Consider the following 21764-nt stretch of genomic DNA (forward strand, 5'->3'; position numbering starts at 1 on the left):
TCTTTCCCCCCGGTATCAGTAGGTACGTCATTTCCATCCTAGATCCGGGGTGCAAAGTTATGAAGCGTATATTCTACACCTACATTCACACCATATGAACCGAAAATTCATTTTTAAACTTAGTTTCCTTATATAATATTATCCAATATATAATCAAATTATATTATCGACCAAGGGTACTTGATGGAATTTAAATTAATAAATATAAATTTACCAAATAAACAGGAATTAACTGTATTAGATGACAGTATGTATTCACCATTGGTGGTGTTTGAAGATGCCGAAAATGACTCAAAAAGAATAGTAAAAACCTTAAATCAATTAGAATATACTTAATCAAATATTTGCTCATGTTACTCTTATTCGAAAAATTTGTCTGGTTGTTCCCGCAGTTTCTTGTATAAGTTATAAAATGCTTCTGTTAAAGTGCTTTCCATATTGATTTCATTGTCCCCATATTTTGCTGCAAAGTTTTGCCATTTCAAAAAGGAGTTTTCCAGCAAAAACTTTTCTGTGTTTATGGTTTCCTATCCCTGATTTGACGCTGAACAAGACCGGACGCGCGCGGGCTACTACGGACACTCTACCCGTGCCCGTCCCCGCGCCTATTCCGCGTCGTACACGCCCCATGACTACGGCCAAGCGCTAATGGTTTAGAACAGCGCTGTCCAACTGGCGGGCAGCGAGCTGTACAGTAAATTTTTCATCAAACATTGGGGATAGAATTACCCATCATAAATTAAAATATTAAAACATTTCATTATGATACTAAATAATGAAAATACTTTTTCAAACCAAGAAATATACTGCTTAATTTTTCCAGCTTGAAAAATACATAAACTTTTTGATGAGAATTAAAATATGGCGTTACAAATAAATAAATATGACTAATTAGTTTTATTTGTCTGGCAACATTTTGCCAAACGTCATCCCTTGTCGGTCCGATCGATCGAAAGATATTATTGGATATTATCTATGATCGAAAGTGGTCCAAGCGTTCCCACATGGTTCCCACCCAGCGTTGCCATGTCTACTGAAATTTCAGTAGATCTACTGATATTTTTTGCTAATATACTGAATTTTTGATTTTTTTTCGAAATTCATGAAATCTACTGATATTTGGCTATTTCCCATATTTTTAAGTCAACGATGGTGAATTTATTAATAAAGTTGAAAAGATTTACGCACGCCTTTGTTGATTTGGATACACGCTTCTAAATTAACAAAGGATGCATTGTTACGCTACCCAATACCGGCATTTTAACCCACTGACATCATCATTGCTTAGAAAATAATAAATTAATACCTACCTATTATTATTTATTACGTAAAACGTCACACCATAACGTAACATGACTCAATAATCATTATATTTTCATGCTATGCTATGGGGATGAACAATTGCATCATTGTTAAGTGATAAGCTGATAAGAAGGAAACCGAAGAACAAGAGACATTATTCAAACATTTCAATCATTGTTAGTACAAAGGGTTTTTGTCCACAAATATTTTTTTTAGAACGCAAAAAAACTTTTTTCTTCTGGTTTCAAATATTTTTCTTATGCACGTAAGTTCGAATGAATGATACTTTTTGGATCCGGCTCAGGTACATAAAGTAAATTTGAACATTTAATTTGGTTATGTATTAATTACTGAATAGCAATTTTAAATTTTAGGTCAGGTTTCTCAAGAACCTTTCAGCAAGTAAAGGTGAATGTACATAATTATATGATATAACAATTTATAAGTCTTCCGATTAGTGAGAGCGCCACATGCTGATTTTGATATATCATTCAATATTTTTTATACTGTGGTGAGCTTAGTACTAAATTCGAAAACCGGACAATTTATGGTGGCATATCTATAACTAAAACTTTCTCATGATATTTAGAATGAAAATAAAACTGAATAAAACATCGCGAATGGAGAGATTTCCTTTCTATAACTAGGAATTATTTTAATTACACCAAACAATGGGATCTCGAAACTCGAACAAGGAACAACTGGGTACCTACCTAGTACCTACTTTTTATAGTTTTGTTTTCATCAGATTGTTTAGAGTTTAGACAGTCGAAAATGGTTTCTACTGTGCCCTTAATTTTCATCAGTTTTATTCTAGCATTCTCCGATAGCAGCAGTTATAGCAATATTAAAATTATTAATACAAGTTCGTTAATATTGATACCTATTATTTTTGAACTTCTTAAAATATTTTTCCTGATTCATTTGTTATTCAGAAAACATTTTAAATTGTCCTTAGTAGTAATCGTGAAACCAGTGATATAAAAATAACTAGGTGCCTACTTAAGTGTAGTGATAAATCGTATTATAAACTTAACATTATTTTGTGTAGAAAACAATAATAACGAAAACAAACAATAAATAAAACAATAAATAGATGGTGATGAATAGTTTTATTATTGTTATTTTATTTCATAATTATTATTACAAGACCATAATATTCTAAAGTAGCATCAAGGTCGTTTGTTATCTGCACAAGGTGAGTTCTTTCCTTAATATTCTTAATATTCTTAATATCCTTAATATTCCATAATATTTGTGAGTAAATTCATGATTATGTTAATAGTAAACTTGACATGATTAATGCACTGAAATGAAATGAAAATTTGGAAAATAAGTTTGCAATGGAATATTTCTTGAAGCCCTCGCTAATTATTTTTGAACTTTCTGAATTTTTTCTAAAAAAAACGAGACGTTAATTACCTTACGCGGTATTTTACTCTAAAAAAACGAGACGTTAATTACTTTACGTGTAATTTTTTGAAAATCCAGAAAAGAATTGGTCATTCAATGAGTAGGTATTCAGAATCTGAAATCTACTGATATTTTGTCAAATCTACTGAATTTTTTTGTCACATTCTACTGAAATTTTAAATTTTGACTTGGCAACACTGTTCCCACCAAACAGTTGATAACGCATGGCTGTGTTAAATTTATCGTGGGTTGTTTTCCATCAGTGAAGTGTGATATAACACAATTGAACTTCATATTTATTCGCTTATTTAAACATTCCTTAAATATGAGTGCTACTAATAAAAGAAAGATTGAAGTTGAAAATCCAGAATTTCAAGAACGGTGGGAGATTGATTACCTATCTATTTATAAGCAACGTAAGCCACACCCTGACTGAAGATTTTAATACGAGTACAAGATTTTTTCAATATGATGACCGCTGAGTATTAGCTCTGTTGATCCTAAATATCAATTGAAATTATGCGACCTTCAGACTGACCCATTTATTGCATCTAGTGGAGCAACTGGCATAGAAGTGTTCAAACTTTTGGATATAGAAAAATACCCGAAAATGAGAGATTTTGGACTCATTTCTATGTTCCGAAGTACATAATATATTATATATATATAGGGTCTTTTTACTGGTTCTCCGCCACCGGCCGCTGTCATCTGTCAGTGAGCGCAGTGTTGCCAACCGAACTATAAGTATAGTACATTTTGGTTCGCGTACTATTCGAAAAGTTACATTTTCGTCCGCGTACTATTAAAAAAGTATAGTACGTCAAAAATACCACAATTTTGAAATTTTTTATTAATTGAATTCGCCGGTTTGGTTTGGGGTGTGAAACGAGGGACGGTGTATAATATAAATAATATAAGATCTCAGTGTGCGATCTTAGTCTATGGACGTGGTTTTGCGTTGTATACCTACTCTAAAAAACTAACGTGACAGTTAATGACGGCGGCCGGTGTTAGCATTTTTCGGTCGTAAGAGGTGTTATAATTAAGCAGGGCATCGGAATTTCTCGAATTCTCCGTCTCTCAAAATGGCGACTGACAGATTACGATGATGGAGAAACAGTAAAAAGCACCAAATATAATTAGAGTTGCCACAAAAAATGTTGATATTGACATAAAAGAAATTGTTGCTCAACAACTAAGGCCACAATGCTTCCTATCCTTATAATACTCATATCACTATCAAACCACGATTACTTTCGCGAGCGATCGCTACGTCAAGATCGAACCTATATTACGAATTATAGTACGCGGTTCAAGAAATTTTATCATTTCGGCAATAAATATAATACGCGTCGTCATTTGTGTTGAAAATGTATAGTTTTTGGGTTTTTGTCCGTTTAGAAGAAGCCAGCGGCAAACAAATTTTGAAAATAACCGATAAACTGGATTATTTGTTAGGTTAGGTTATCATTCTTGATTTCATGATTTTTGCCGAAATCGGTTATGAAAATTGCCGTAGTTCCCGCCTGGTTTCCAGTAAACAGACTTGTGCCGTTTTTTGTTTCTCACAAAAAAATACTAAGAATTTGAGATATCCGAATTGCCTTTTTTATTTAAGTTCAATTCAATATATTCCATTTTAAATCAAAGTCTAGAATTTTTTTACTTGTTTCGAGCAACCTTTTTTTCTTCGTTTGACAAGTTGTCTTTTGTTTTGAAATTATTGTATTTTGCACCAATTTATTATAGTCTATCTATACTATATAGACTAGGCGCGGAGAGACTTTTCGTATACATAATATGCGGAACGCATTCTGACAATTGATAATTATCTAATATAGAAATATTGAAATTTTAGTATATTTTGCGTATTTTTTAATGTCAAAATTAATAATTTTAAGATACAAATACATGTTTTCCAATATTTAAAATTATATTATTTTGGACGTACTATACCTATTTAATATCGTATATAGTACGCGGACCAAAAATATAGTACAAATACTATAATTATAGTACGGTCGGCAATACTGTCACACTCTGAAAATAGAAACTATATATTTAAAAGTGCTGAGTCGTGTCATTTTGTGTTTTCTAGTAAGTTTGCGGGATACTTATGTTTAGTCAGTTCTCTGGTGTAGGTATTGTTCGTAAAACTTATGTTTATGTATAACCATGTAAAAGTATGTAAATATGTAATTGGCTCCACAACCCGGTATGGATCTTGGCCGCCTCACGAAGAGGTTTCATAACATTATTTTTTTTTACGAGAAATGGATGTTAACCACTTGTTCAACCTGTTAGAGGTCCATGTTTTGGATTCAAACACACATTGAAAAACAATATGGGAATTTTTGCCAAACCCGGGACTTGAACCCGAAATCCTCGACTTACCAAGCGGATACATTACCGCTCGGCCATCGTGGGTATGTATGTACAGCTGCAGAAAACTACCTTTTCTTTTTTTTCAAACACGTATTATCTCCATAAAAATTAAATAACGAGGAATAGTAATTTTTCGCTATCATTTAGAAGGTAAATTAAGGCATAAGGGTCACAGAATATTAGTGATATACCTACATATATATATAACAATGTATATTACATGCTTTCACTAGTTGCCCTTTTCGGTTATAACGTAGGTCCAAATTTGTATATTATCTTCTTCATATTGTGCCATCCCCTAGCGGAGGTTGGCCACCATCAAGGCGATCTTATCTTTGTCGTCTGCAATCCGGAACAGTTGGGTGGAGCTGCACTCGTACCAATCACGGAGGTTCTTAAGCCACGAAATACGGTGCCGTCCTCTGCTACGCTTTCCATTGATCTTTCCTTGAATGACAAGTTGGGGAATGCTGTATTTTTGTCCTCTCATAATGTGACCGAGGTATTGTAGTTTCCTGGTTTTGATACTACGTAGAACTTCTCGGTTTTTCCCCATTCGATTGAGAACTTCAACATTTGTCACCCGGTCAGTCCAAGGAATTTTGAGGATGCGTCTATACAGCCACATCTCGAAAGCTTCAAGTCTCCGTGACATCTCTTGGTTTAGCGTCCATACTTCCATACCATAGAAAAGAATTGAGATTACATAACAACGTACCATACGCAGTCTCAGACCTAGGTTAAGATCTCGATTATAAGTATTAAAAATATATGATTTTATAACGCAACAACAAAAGATTCGACAAAAAAACTAATATTTTGTAATTGTAATTATTATAATTGTAATTGAATCGTTTCATTTTGTATTTTCTATTGGTCGCGGGAGATATTTTTAGTCAGTTTTCAGCTTGTTTGTAAAATTTATGTTTTTAAGTTATGTATAACCATGGAAAAGTGTGCATAGTATTGGTTCTTCTTTTCCTTCAAACACACTACCTGTATAAATTTTAAAAATTTTATAATATCTGTTTATCTGCTTACTGTTATCATACTAATAGATAAAACACCTGATAATATTAATATATTTAAAAAGAAATACAGTACACGCCTTTTAAGATTAACATTTATTCAGTTTGTTTGAAATATACACGATCACACGATCAACAATTTATGTGACTTGAATAAGTAATATTTTCTTTCTAGTAAACGTACTGTCTAGATATTGTCTAACATAGATTAAACAGTTTTATTGAACATCCTTTGTAAGTACCTATTATAGATATTAATAATAATTTTTTAATGGTCGTTTTTTATCAACATTGTATTAACTTAATCTATGGTTTATACTTGCACTCGTGCTAAATGATTTTTCGTATATTAACTGTAACTACATAATGGGAATTGGTAATATCACTGTTTTAAATTAAATTTTATGAAAATTCCAATGCTCCAAACACGGGATATCAGTACAAAGTTCGTAGAAAAATAATGTGAAATTTCGAATTAAATTATGTTAACATTGATTAGGTATATAATATTAAGTAACTAAGAAATACTCCATTATCTTTTTCATTTAAATAATTAAATGTGTGATTTGCTCTAATATAGTTATTATTTGGTTTTCGATGTTGAATATACTCTTTTTTTGTAATCTTACAATACTTACATGATTTTTCATTAAAATACAAAAAAATAAAACACAAAACATTTAATGCAATGACCTAATTTGTGAATTCTAACTTACTCAGTGATTTTTAACATTATTTTACAGAGAAATAATCAGTGCTTGACATTTATCTTCTTCTTCTTCGATGGGACTACAGCAAAAATTAAGCCAGTCGCCTAAAAGAAACAGCTTCTCGGAATCACTCTCCACATTATTTCTCCAGCAGTCCACATCTTCGCTACACCCTGGGAATTGATCGAGCATCTTCCTCGGATTACGGCAATCGCTCATTCGCCGCCAGAAGACGCATATTAGTCAGGGTATCAAGATCAGAGATATGATAGTATACAATAAAAAATAGAGCTGGTGAACGTCTCTTCAGAATATTTCCACGATGCGTTTGATGGGATTCACTAGAATTATACTTGTACTTCTGGCAGTGTTTTGTAATTTATGTCAAAGTGAAGCTAATAAACCACGTGGTTGCTCTAACAATATTTCACCATTTCCTTTACGTGATTCCACACTGTGTTACCATGAACAAGATTCAGGGATACTTCTTGATAAAGCTAATAGGTGCCCTATAAACCGTGTACAGTCAGATTTTATTGAAAATTATAATCTTACGGGAGGAAAAAAATATTATGTATCATGGAAATACCAATTATATTGGAGTGACAATATAAGAGATTATGACGGTGGACCGTTAATAATAAGCCAGCATAGTGTTGTATTATTCGATGAGGTTTGGAAACCCGAGGGAACTATAAAAGAAAATCCCATGAATGCCCCAGATATGTGTGCTGTTGTTAATATAGCGCCTGTTCGCTCTCATTCTGTGGGGTGCAAAAAAAACATCCATGGTATCTGTATAATTTCACCGTTATTACAAAAAATGGATAATTTCAAAATTTGTCCCTCTCAATCAACGCTATTTATATCGCCAGTGATTGCATGTTTAAAGCGTATGACGATTGAACAAGAAACGGCTAATGTTGGAATTACTTCGTCAGAAGCTGCCGATATCTGCCGTAATGATTCCGGATATCTTCTACAGCAAGGATATATTTATTCAAAGTATTTTGACTTTGATAATGGCGGAATATCATTTCCGGAGTATCCAGTTGGAATCAAAGGCGGCAAAGACGGAGGACAGTGGCGGTTTCTTCCATATACTCCCTATAACAAGGTTAGTTCAAGCGTTTCCACTATAATAGATTATTATCTCTTTAAATTTTTATATTCACATTATGTAGTAATAATATTTGAAGGTTTTGTGCTATTCTTACTTATATTAACATCTTATGTTTCCGTTTCAATAATATTAAATAAACATTAATTTTATAATACCCATATCAAAACTACTACGCTGTAACTGTAACATAACATACAAAACTAATTCATCGGTCGCCAGCCAAGATTGAATTACCTATTTAGTTACAAAAGAGATAATTTGTCGCAAATAGCAGGTATATAATATATGTATGAATACCTACAAGTAAAAACAATGCATGCTACTGGTTTTCATATTATCATATCCACATAACATCATTTCTGGAGTATCCAGTCGGAATCAAAGGCGGCAAAGATGGAGGCCGGTGGCGTTTTATTCCATATTATAGTCCCTATAGTAAGGTTAGTTCAAGCATTTCTAGTATAATATTATAAAGGCCGTTGTTAGTGACTTACAACTTGCCCCACCTTCAAACCTTGATACTGAAAAAGTATCCTTGAGGAAGCAGATAATACCTACGTCTGATAACGTTGGATGCGGCGTCGAAGACTTGGCTGCTTCTACCAAAGGCAGGCAGACATATGAGGTTCTTTCCGAATATACAATGGCGTTCGGAGATAACCAAATTGACTCCGGATCACCGTATCAGTCAGTTTTTGACCGGCCAAGGTGGATTCGCTGCCAAGCTCTACGAGCTTGGACTTGTTACTCTGCCGACATGTCCATGTGGCGCAGAACTACAGGATGCAAGCCATATCCTCTGGGAATGTTAGATTTGTTTTTTGTATGTTCTACATCATCAAATTCATTTATTTTTGTTAAGTTTCCGTGCCTTTCTCTCTCTCATAGCACTTTTTACAAATTACGTCTTTTAATAAACTCAGTCAAAGCTTACTTGAGTAACTGCTCCTGAGACATTCCCAGGCGTGAACAACTGCTAATGGTTTACACCCAAACGTAGGGTCTCGTGATCACTCGATTAAGACCGAGTGTGGTGCGGGTTGGGTTAATTTGGAGGGTCCATGTTTGTGTTCTCCTGAAATATCTACATGGGTAAGCCAGTCCCTGGCCGTCCATGGTGACTTCGCAGCCAAGCTGCATGGTTTTCATTTAATAGGACAGAATTTGCATGCAACCATGACCATCAAGACGCTGACCATGTTCTCTGGGACTACCTGCTGATGGGATCCGACTGAACAGAGGTATTTGGGGGTCCGTTCACACATTGGTTCAATTGGCCACGCTGACTTGATATCAATCGAAATCATAATAATACCTTCTACGCCAAACCTAGCCTACCCTATGTTTATCCCATATAAAAATGACCTAATTCATTATCGAAAATCTAAACTTTTTCACTATTTAATGACAGTAAATTAAACTATGAGAAGCCTTCATCCAACAGTGCATTGACTTCCATCAATGATGCTAATTTTACTAAACGTACCTAGTGACCCACCTTACCTAGTTTCTAATTTTTTGTGTTTCATCGTTAATATTTATCATTTTTTTTAGGTTCCTCAATTGAATTTGAGTAATACACATGAATTATCCAGCATAAGTTACCAAAGGACTGAATTTAATGTATGGGAAAAGGAACGTAGGTTTAAAAATTTAATTTGTGAATATTCTCCAAAATTGCCTTATATAAAGATACGCCTTTATATTGAAAAAGAAGTCGACCCAGACAACCTTGGTAAGCTTATATGCATTTATTATTCCGAAATAAGTTAGGTATCTAGTATATTGTACCTACATTCTTTCATGACGTTATTTTATTTCAATAATAATTATTTGGGTGGCAAACTGCTTAAAACAAAATGTGACACAAAAAACGTGTTAATCACTTTACACAGACAATTTTTATTTATTTTGAAAAACAGTTGAAAATAGTATTTTAAATCATTGCAATAATGAATTCATTGTGTTGATTTGCATTAATATAGTAATTATTGTGATAGTATCACAAATTTATTATATTTTAGAAAATACATAATTTTCAAAAGTCTCAGAAGGTCACAAAAACATTTTTTTTCCTAATATACGTCATGATATTGAGGTTAATAATAATATGAATACCACTTTTAGTAACCCTTTGTAATTAATTATCTCCAGATATTTTTATACAGCACATTTGTCTCGTTATCCTACAAATTAACGAAAAAAACGATTCAAGCAAACGTAGACCAGTATTTTTTAAATTAAATTTGTAAATTTCCGTGAGTTTTCGATTGACGGAGGGCAATTCGGGATGCGGGGAGCACAGTAGTTTTAGTTCGTGAAATCTTCGATACTACCGCTCTGTTTAGAAAAAATAAAAATGTCGTTTCGAATCGAGAATTATTATGAAAATCATTACAATTGTCTAAAGATGTCTAAAATAAAGACTGTATTGCATGTTTCCGTCTAAGGTAGCTATTTATGTATCGCTGGCATACTATGCAAACCTTCTATGTTTGTTTTATGAAAATGTTTAGGAGAGAGTTAAAATGTATTATGTATTACATTTCTTTTATAAATAAAAAAGTTTTAAATTTATGATATATCAAAAAAGAGTGTACTTTAAATAATATTGTAGAAAAAACTTTGTTATATACGTATAAAAGAAATGTAAATAATAATACGTTTTAACTCTCTCCTGAACATTTTCATAAAACAGACATAAAGGGTTTGCATAGTAAACCAAGTATATATTATATAAGATTATAAGGTATTATATATATAACAAAAAAACTTGCATAATTCAATATTTTCGTAAAATTATCGAGCGCTCCGATTCATACAATGTTATATTTCAAGTGCTCGATTAAATCCTTCCCCCACATCATTATCATTTATTTATTTAGAAAAAGAGTATTACGGCATTACAGCTATTGGCCAATGTGCCATAATACATACTAAATACAAAATTATAAAAATATCTTAATTACAAATAACAACTAATATAATAAGAAAGTAGAAAAGACAGCATGTGTTTATATAGATATTAAAGAAACATGATAATATTATGTACAATTATAAATCTAACTTATTTAAAACGTCCATGAACATTATATAGTTAATAAAAACGATACGATATGCACGATACACAGCATCATGAAACATAACATCTGTCCTGCGACAAGGTATCTTGAAGACCGTAGAGTTACGAGTGATATTGGTGGGAACATGAAAATTTATATTTGCCAGTATATACAGATTGTAAATGAACCCACGAAGAAGTATAAAGAAATGCTTTAAAAGAGCAATCACTCTTCGGGTGGACAGAGATTGCATTGATAACATACCCAGAAGAAAACGAGTCGGAAAATTCATTTTATTATCATTATCATAACGGAAGAACCAGTATGTTCTTAAGTAGAGTAATCTAAGAAATCTATTGTGGACTCGATCCAACTTAATTTTGTGGATGGACCTATTAGGACTCCAAGTAATGCTGGCATATTCAAGAATACTCAACACAAATGATAAGTATAATGTACGTAGCACTCGGATGTTTTCGAATGATTTTGAAACCCTCATTTCAAAACCTTCAAAATCAAGTAAAAACAATACGAAAAATTGGCTATAAACTCTAAATATTCCTTTTCAAAGGATATAAAAGATTCCGAATTAGTGAAGAAATATATAAGAAACTATAAAATTTTATAGGATGCTAAAAAAACGTGGAAAAAAGACAGCAATGGTTAAAGCTCAAAGGTGAAAAGTATATAGTCACATGACCACGGATATCTTATATACCAAAAATTTAATAATATTCAATTTTGACGTTTACAATAGTACTCATTGATAATATTAATATTAATATTTATGGGGTCATTACTTGTTAATTATTTCTAACATAAAAAGGAGAAGGTATCATAATGACATACACGTAATAACGTAGTCTACAGCTGATTATGAAAGTTAAGCTCACAAAAATACCACAAATTCTCATTTTAGACCTTTGAACACCACCTTGGCCATTAATTCCATTGCATTATTTCATCTGTTGTATTAATACTGTATGAAAAACAGTAAATATTCATATTCCGTGATTTTTTTTGGGTTGATATAGATATTGGCCATATAAACTTTTGCTCTGGAATATGCCGTTTTGGAGTAGCGTCGTAGCTCCTTATATATTATATTTTTAGGCTACATTTTCTGTAGCCGAATCCCCCTTGTGTGCGAGACTGATAAGTGACATTTAAATATTATTAAAATGTGTTCATTTTTATTTTAGCCGGACAGTATAAGGAAAAACTGATATTAGAAGTTGAAGGAGACTTTGACCTTAAAAATACAATGATTACCTGTTTGACTGACTCTGGAACACATTACCAAACAACTGCACGAATAAATTATATACCAAGAGTTAGTTCTCAGAAAAATACGCTATCAAAATACGTTGTTGAGGGAAAGGACAATGGATATTATCGGTGTATTATGTTAAATAAAATTTTTGACTATGAATCAAACAAAATTTTGTTTCGCCCTAATCGCAATTCAGCGAATGATGTGAAAGTATATTTGCTGAAATTTCCCGAATACGAGAGAAATAAAACAATTATTAGTGAAATTATAAAAACAGATTTTCCGTCAGTGACATATAAAATAGAGTATCAAAATAATTCCATCCTGATTCATTCAAAACCTCCAATTTCAACCACTCATCAAGGGTACATCGTTATATATGAAAGAAATCTTTATGACTGTGAGGAATTGCCAAATGATCTTAAAAGTAAGTGTGACATATTTTTTTGTTAAATGCTTGAAGACAATGAGCCTAGTTGCAGCTATTTCCTGATATATAATAATTATTCAGCGATTTTCTAATCCAGCGGTGACAAAATTTCTATGCTTGCGTGTAAAAAACAGAAAAAAAATATTTTTAATCATGGTTGGTGTAGCCACGGCTAATATAAAAAAATTAAGAATATTAAATTAGTAGTACTTCATTGTATTATTGTAAATTTATAGACCTGAATATTTTTAGAATCCCAGCCTCATTTCGTAAAGTGATACCTGCCAAAAATTTAATATTTAACATTTTTTAGCGTTTCATTTTTCAAAAAAAAAAATATATAAAAAAAACCAAATTAAATAACGTTTTTAGCTTTTCTTTCAAATAATATTTTTTCACGGTACTTTTAGCAGTATATAAAGTATTCCTATCAACAGAGTTTTGCCAGGCTACGTATGGTTCGAAGCTGCATCTTTAAAAAAACTGTCAAAATTATGGGATATAAGTAAACAATTGAAATTGGGGAGTAATAATCAATTTAAATGCGATTTTTGTTCTTATTTAAATGTAAAAAATTGGTCAATACGTACTAAAGGCTGGTGAAAACCCATTTAAATTAGATGCTTGTTGAAAATACAACTACGGCTGACACATGCACTATATTGCAGGTGAAACAAATTGCCTTCATCTATGACGATAACACACTTGTGATTAGATTTACACGTAAAATTATCTTTACATTTATTCAACTCATTCTGAGTTTCTTAATTACTTGTACATCTGCGTAAAGGAGAAAAGAGACAAGCTGAAATAACATTGCTGAATTAGTAAATTCTATATGAAAAATGAATTGCATATAAAGATTTCCATGATTAGGACTATTGGGATGGTCTCAGTTTTCTTCTTCTTTTTATATCCGATCGTAATAGGATCATATGGGCCTCCATAGGTCCATGTCATTCCGATTTGATTCTCCATTGACTTTGGTCTTCCAATACAGGAGGGCCTAAATTGAAATGAAGAGACTATGTATTATTTATACCTAGCTATTTTGTTTTTTAGATGATCCTGCTCTATCCTACTGTATGTGTAAAGGAGAAATCAACTTTGGGTTCTTCTGGGAATGTGATCAAACGGTAAAAAAATACAAAATACAATTATTTTGCGCCAAATATCTATTTACAACTTTCCAACTTCCTTTTTACCTTCACGGTGTTACAATAATACATACATTCACTGGTAACACTGACTGATTCCGTGCAACGCAACAGGTACTCGCATTTTACAAGCAGCTAATATGATAATTGCCAACATGGTGATTTAAAATTCAGTATGTTCTTTCGTTCCTCTTGACGTTATCTACCTCTGGTGGATGCCCAGGGCTTGAACGCCTATTATAGGGTCCTTCATATATTTTATCGAATTCCTTTCTTTTGTTTCTCCGTTAGGCTCCAGGTTTCACACCCCTACCAAACGATTAGTTTCACAATCACGTTGTATATCAGCGGCTTAATCAGTGTACCTGCCGTGAGTTCAGATCGACTGCACTGAAATTAGCCAGTTGTTATCACCTTGATTAAGCAGTGCGGTTTTCTATCCACTAGCAGGCTAATTAGTTGCGCAAATTCCCTTGCGCACGTGTATTATTTATAGAATCATACATCATTAATATTTAAAAAAAAAAAAAAAAAAAACGACGTGTGTACTTATGTACGCGCGTTAGAAGTTATACTTCTTTGGCGTAACAAAGCAAAAACAAAACTTGTGATAACCTAGATTCTTTGAATAGCTCTTAATTATCTTGTTAAATTACAAACTCAAGAAAACGGGCCGATTATTCGAGCGCTGTTGATTTATTTTTATACACTAACTTATATTACCAAAATAATTATAATTTCTCGTTGTTTTTATTTTTAAAGTACCTAACAACTGTCACTCTTACTCAACTGCCACACGTTTAATCGTTTGTTTACGTAAGGAATTGCAAATGGCCGACAATAATAAATTCGTTGCCTAGGTAATGGAACAATTCTACTATGAAACTTTGTTTGTATACAGCTGACTGATTCGCAGCTAACTTCATAATGTCGCGCACTTTCGGTGTGGTAGCGGTTCACTCTCTACCAAACGCCCCAAAAGAAGTATAACTTCAAAAACTTTTACGCTTACCTATTACCTTCTTGGATTTTCATCTATTCATCAATCATTCATCTATTTCATCAATTTCCGAAACCTGCTGTATTCTATGCGACTGGTCATTGACGTCCTATGGGGGTAGGCATGTTACGTGTTGATTAGGGGCAGAAAATGAAGGAACAAACACGAATTTTACAACTTTTGAGAGTAGTGGCGGTTTCCACGGACCAAACGGTGCGGTCGACTCATTAGAAAGTTTTTCATTTTTTTTATGTACCTATTGTTTCCGTTCAAACACGCGCGTTAACATGATCTTACTCCCTACTTCTTTTATCGTTTGTCAATTTATGGCTACGGCCGTATGTTGTAGCTTAACCACTGGGGAATGCCAAAAAAATGGCGTATTTCAAAAAAACCCTAGCTTATTCTTAGCTCAATAATTATTATAAAGCAATAATTATTCGTAGGATGTTTATCACGCTTGAATGGTCACAGACATAGCTTATAATGAGTATCTTTAGAATTATCTTCAAATGTGTTAATATTGCCCATTTTTTGAATAATAAAATGCCTAATTATTGTCAAATTTGGGATTACAGAGATTATCAATATAATTTTTTATCGTAAATATTTCACTATAATAATGTCGACATAAATAATACCTACTGATGGTTTTATAAATGCGTTTAAAAATTAATAAACGTAAAAAATCTTAACACCACTGCAAATTTATGTACTGAAATATGACTATATTCTAAAACATTAGAGTGAGAGGTTTAAAAGAATACTATTTTATGTAATAAAAATACTTTATGCAGTCATCAAATGTTTTAAATAAATATGAAGGATAATAAGGCTTCAAAATTATATAAATAGATTATATACAACGTTTAAGGAATGTCCAGGATCATGCTTTGAAAATAGAATAAAAGCTGCATTTTGACCTACGTTGAGCATGTCCCCCCTTAAAATCGTAGATACTAAAAATGAAAGGAAATGAAATTTTAAGCTTGTAAGGACGACACTTTGCCTAGGGACGTTACTGCGATTGTTATAACTCGTAACATGATCGAAACAAAAAATCTGTTAATACAAACCTCTACTCTGTGGAGGCCCATATGATCCTATTAGTATCGGACAAGGTCAGAATGAATATTATAGACCTTATTAATTAATACATAATTATAATTAATATTTTGGTTTTTACGAAAAATGGATGTCAGCCACTTGCTCAGCCTATTAGGTACATATACAAATTGAAAAACAATAGTCGTACTTTCCAGACACGGGATTCAAACCAGGGACCCACAACGTTATAGGCCGACGCTTAAGCTGTGCGGCCATCGTGGGCGACTGGTATTATTGTAGGAATATTAGAAACATCTGATTTTCAAGAAATTGTACGATACACAATACAAATGTAAGTAACGCGTCAGCTTATAATATCGTGGGTACCAGGTTCGAATCCTAGGTTAGGCAAATACAAATATTATATAATATATATATATATAAATCTTTGGAGTCAGCGTATGGTTGAGCAAGTGGCTGACATCAATTTCTCGTAAAAACAAAAAAATGTTAATACAAACCTCCAGCCTGTAGATCGGATGATCACCTTAGAATCGGACGTGGTCAAAAGATATGCGATTAGTTGAATTGCGAAGATCATCAGTGAACGCTAGATATTACTCTAACTCAAACGTATAATCGCATCACGATTTTTATTCAACGAATAATTCACAAAATTTTAAAATGTATCATTTTTTATACTGAACATATATAATTTGAAAACACTAGTGTTACAAACTTAGTGTTTTCAAATTATGTATGTTCAATAAAAAGAATGTTAAATTATTAAATCTTGCGAATTATTCGTTGAATAAAAAAATACGATGAGTGGAAATGCGAAGATTACCAGTGAACGCTACATAATATTGTGTATTTTAAAGATTTGTATTATCGTTAATGTGCTTGCTTTTCAGGTATTGTTCGATGAAAATAATATTAAAAACACCTTTCATGACATGCTTAGACAGCCGGTAGTGCCTAACACCCTAGAAACTGCTGTAAAACAAATGAATATCATGCTACAAAATAATGCCCGACTTGCTCAAACTGTAGTCCAAAGTTTTGGTGAAATATTAAATGCTGTTGAGATTCCCCAGGACAAGACATACATAAAAGTAGTACAATCAAATATTGCGGTATTGGCAGCAAACAGGATGGGACCAGCTGCAATAGTCGGAATAAAAGTCAAAAGGATTGGAGACGAAGGCATCAGCGAGAATACCATGGAACCACTAACAGAAGGTTGGAAAAAATACGCTTTAAATTTTAATTATAAGTCATACTTATCTTTCAAGAAGTCATGTGTCTGTATATTGTTTGTTATGCAACTTTGTTCGAATTTAGTTTTCTGCTATATACATATAATTCTTCTCATCATAGAGTTTTATCAGTATTTTTATCATCTATATCTATATCGTCAGTATTACTTTTATCGCACTTATATTTTCAACCACCATAATGTTAACTTGACAAGTTACTTTACAATAATTACTTATTTAGATTGCAAAAAAATAATTATCATTATAAATTATTTCATTTAAAATATTTAAATTTAATACATTTTTTTAAATAGAAACTATTGTGGACGTAAATCATCAGTATTCAGAACGTTTAAAACATGAGATTTAAACTGAAAAAAAAAATGGTTATATTCACACAATTTAAATAAAAATACATATGATCGCCAAAATTACCGTCACAAGAGAGAATAAAAACTTATACCACTAACAGCAGGTTAGAAAAAATATGATTTTAATATTATTAATTCATTATTTTTCAACCTTGTCAGTGAAATTCCAGTGATTACATTTAATTTTGTTTCATTGCCTTGGTTTTGCATTTATAAGGGTAGGCTATTGCCCACGATGTTCGGTGTACTTACCGTAGTTCGCACCAGCGTTGACAACTTAGTGTTTTTCTTACAAGGTACTTTTCGACCCAGCAAACAACCTAAAAAATCACATAATAAAGGTAGAATATTATTCCAGATTTGTTTGAAAATCAATATTCTGGTCTTTTGTACGTTATTATTATATTATACAAGCATGGAGGATAGTTTAATTGAAAAGAAGGCATGTAGGCATAAAAAATATTATAGATTAGCTTTTTTAAAAAGGCACCTAGCGGAAAATACGAAGCTTGCAATTTGAGACATTTTTTTGATAATTTACAATTTCAGCTGTTTTAATTAATAAATATGTATCTGAAAACATTAAAAAGAAAAATTATTTTATTTTATAAATACAATACAGCTGAAATTGTAAATTATCAAAAAAATGTCTCAAATTGTAAGCTTCATATTTTTCTGCTAGGTGCCTTCTTTAAAAAGGCTCAGTAAAGACTTCACCTTAAATTTTATGGCCAATATTATCGTAGCATTTCTGCATATAAACACTCCATCTGTTTATTTACTACATATTATATAACGTTATAAATAAAATTGTCATAGTAAACAAGTTATAAAACACGAAATTCTTCTTCGATATTTATTCTTGTAATTTTATGACATATATTTTTGAAATAATAGTTTCCAGACACTTTTTGAATTTTGAAAAAATCTATCATTTTGTTCTAATTCGTCCCATCCCCTTGCGGTGGTCAGCCACTATCGGGGCGATCTTATCCTTATCCTTAGCCTTATCATTAATTGATACCCGGAACAGTTCAGTGGGGCTGCATTCCTACCAATCAGTGGAGGTGATTAAGCCGCGAAATACGGTGTCGTCTTCTGCTACGCTTATCGATGAATGTCGGGAATATCGGGATTGCTGTACTTTTGTCCTCTCATAATGTCGCTGAGGTACTGTAGTTTTCTGGTTTTATTCTGCGTAGTATCACAGAACTTATCGGTCCTTTCCGTCACCCGATCAGACAAAATAAATTTGTGGATGCATCTATACAGAAAACATCTCAAAACTTCAACTCTCCATGACATCTCTTAGTTTAGAGACGAGCTAATTTCTCTTTTCAAACAATCATATTTTTAAAACATTTGTGACATAATATTATAATCAACCACACCATTCCATGAGTACTTTAGTGTATTAAGTCAAAAATTATCATTATGTAGTTAGTAATACAGTTTTATTCATTTTTTTTTTTGCTTTATTTATTGCTTTAACGTAGTAACGCAAACAACACGTAAATTCGTTATAATTGAGTTACTTATATTATATCGTATTTTGAAAATATTTTAAGAAGTTGAATGCTCTACTATATTATTAAGATATACTATGGTAATGCATTAAGGCTATACCTCAGCTGGGGCACGGTCTAAAACGATCGTGACTACGCGACGCGAAGATTGTGCAAACGACGCCTGCCGAACGAAATATAATTTGTCATATAAATCCAACATGCGTCCATTTAATGTTCTGTTTATTGTTCTATTAGTAACAATAATAATATATTCATTGATATGTTTTCTTTTTCAAGTAAATGCGTTTTAGTCATCTTTACACGATTTAAGAATTAATACCCCCGTCGCCATCACGAAACAAATTGACGTATTCACACCTCGACGTTCGCTCTCCGATTGCCAGCGAGTCCAAAATTTCGTCGCGCATATAGTTGAAAATTATTTGCCGTTTCACTGAAGTATCTTCTTAATGTGTTGTATAATTTTGATGCTATGGTAATGCATCAATGTGATGTATATTATTTTGATATTATATATATATATATATATATGTTTATTTTGTTCTTAAACTTAGCGCAATATTGCAGATATAAATTAATGATTTGTAACTAACTTCAAACGCTGATAATATCTCAAAACTATACTTTTGGAGTTAATACACCAAAGTTCTCATAGTGCGCTGTTCTATTAGTTTCAATATATTATATTGTTATGTAGGTAATTGATTTTTTTGTACAAGTTGGTTATCCTGGATACAGCGGCAAACACATTTTGAAAATAGCTGATATACTGGATTATTTGTTAGTTTGGGTTAGCTTAGGTTAAGTAAAGTTGAGCTAGGTTAGGTTAAGTTATGTTAACCTAACAAATAATCCAGTATATCGGCTATTTTCAAAATGTATTTGCCGCTGTATCCAGGATAACCGATTTGTACCGATTTTTTTTTAATATTTCGTCTATTTCATTTTCAGGTGACGTGTTTAATCCAGATTTATATGAATCCAATAGTGATGTAATTGTGGTGATACCTTCAAATATTTGCCACGGTGTTAGTGATCAGTTATCATTTGGAGTATACAAAGACGATAAAGCGTTTTCAAAGGAACCTAACAGTGACTCGCAAGTAAACAGTCTAGTGATAAGCATATCACTGGACAACAAAACTTGTTTTAAGGAGATGGACGTCGAAGTTTATTTCCGTGTTTTTGATGTTGACGAAACAACCAAGACGAAAGCTTGTGCTTACAGGAACAATAACGACGCCGCTTGGTTAACACATAATTGCATTGTGTTATCTCCTGACAAGTTAAGACCGATGGACGTAATATGCAAATGCAACAATCTAACTAACTTTGGTCAAATTCTCAGATACGATAACCATACAAAAGCAAATTACCATAACGTGGTATTATTTTATATAACAAATGTTAACCTCACATTTTCATTACTTGGCATCATAGTAATCTTCTTTACATGTTTGATTTCACAACTAAGGGTAAATGACTTTTCTACCATATTATGTCTGAATTTATTCATATGTATTGCTTTACGTATGATGGCTTTACGTGTTATATCATTTATAGATTTTGATAAAATTAACCCGTTAGTTTGCAAAAGCACCGGCATTATATTGCATTACAGTATTTTATGCTCGTGCTCTTGGATGTTTCTATCAGAGGCTGGATTTTCCAGTTATAATAAAACATGTCCATCCGTAATTAAACGACTAGACAATAAACTTGTCAAAATATTATTAATATTATTAGTATGGATTTTCCCTGCAGCACCGATTTTTGTGTTATTGCTTATTGATTCGGATTCGTATCTCTTACATTTTAAAGAGGGAAACGTGGAGTTTTGTTACCCGACTACTCTTGAATATTTGTCTACACTGTTTACAGTATTAATTCCAATAGTGTCTATTATTTTGCTCAGTAAGCTTATATTCACGCGTTCTGCGTGTCGCTGTTTTCAACTATCATACTTTACATATGGAAGTTTCACTAAGGTCTGCATCAGCTTTTCGATGTTAATCATTTACGGGGTAATTTGTATAACTGGCCTTTCTTCTAATATTACTATATTTTTATTGTACATATTCTACATTGTGGCAATGGGGGAAGGACTAATATTGTTTTCATTCATTATAATTCCCAATATGGATGTTAGAAAGAGATGTCAAGAATATTATATGCGTGTAAAACATAAAGAAAAACCTATCGTAGAGATGCCACTTAACTTAACTTCACAATATAAAGTTGCACTGTAGAATGACAATCATGACAAAATATATTTTTTACATATATTATTATCTATTTATTTACTTATTACTACATAATATATTCATATAAGTAAATATCATTTGATCTAATTTTATGCGAAGTAATCAGGTAAAGAGGCGTATCAGTATAGTAAAAAGTGCAAAATTGTGCATATTTATAAAACGTATACATTATTTATAAAACATATACCAATTATAAACCCAGCAAACTGCCCAAATTTTGAAAATTAGTCAATAATTAAATTGAGAGAAAATCACACGACTGATTAAAATAATTTTTCTAGCGACATATTAAAAATATAGTGATATTTTCTTATATAAATAATTCTGTATACCTACTAGTCAAACTACATAAAATACTATTAAGTAGGTAATCTTTATTGATCATAAATCATTTTAAAATACCTAATTACT

General features: G+C 32.1%; 1 long non-coding RNA gene across 1 annotated transcript; it reads left to right on the plus strand.

Moving 5' to 3' along the window:
• Positions 1-2914: 2914 nt before the first annotated feature.
• LOC147073709 (uncharacterized) lies at positions 2915-21353 on the plus strand. Its single transcript, XR_015070344.1, has 7 exons — positions 2915-3131; positions 6872-7955; positions 9516-9696; positions 12226-12723; positions 13789-13862; positions 16845-17172; positions 20041-21353. It is a non-coding gene; the product is annotated as an uncharacterized LOC147073709 (long non-coding RNA).
• Positions 21354-21764: the final 411 nt, after the last annotated feature.

Source organism: Rhyacophila brunnea, unplaced genomic scaffold (genome assembly GCF_057557595.1).
Source record: "Rhyacophila brunnea isolate RB1 unplaced genomic scaffold, BYU_Rbru_1.0 scaffold_17, whole genome shotgun sequence".
Classification (NCBI taxonomy): domain Eukaryota; kingdom Metazoa; phylum Arthropoda; class Insecta; order Trichoptera; family Rhyacophilidae; genus Rhyacophila; species Rhyacophila brunnea.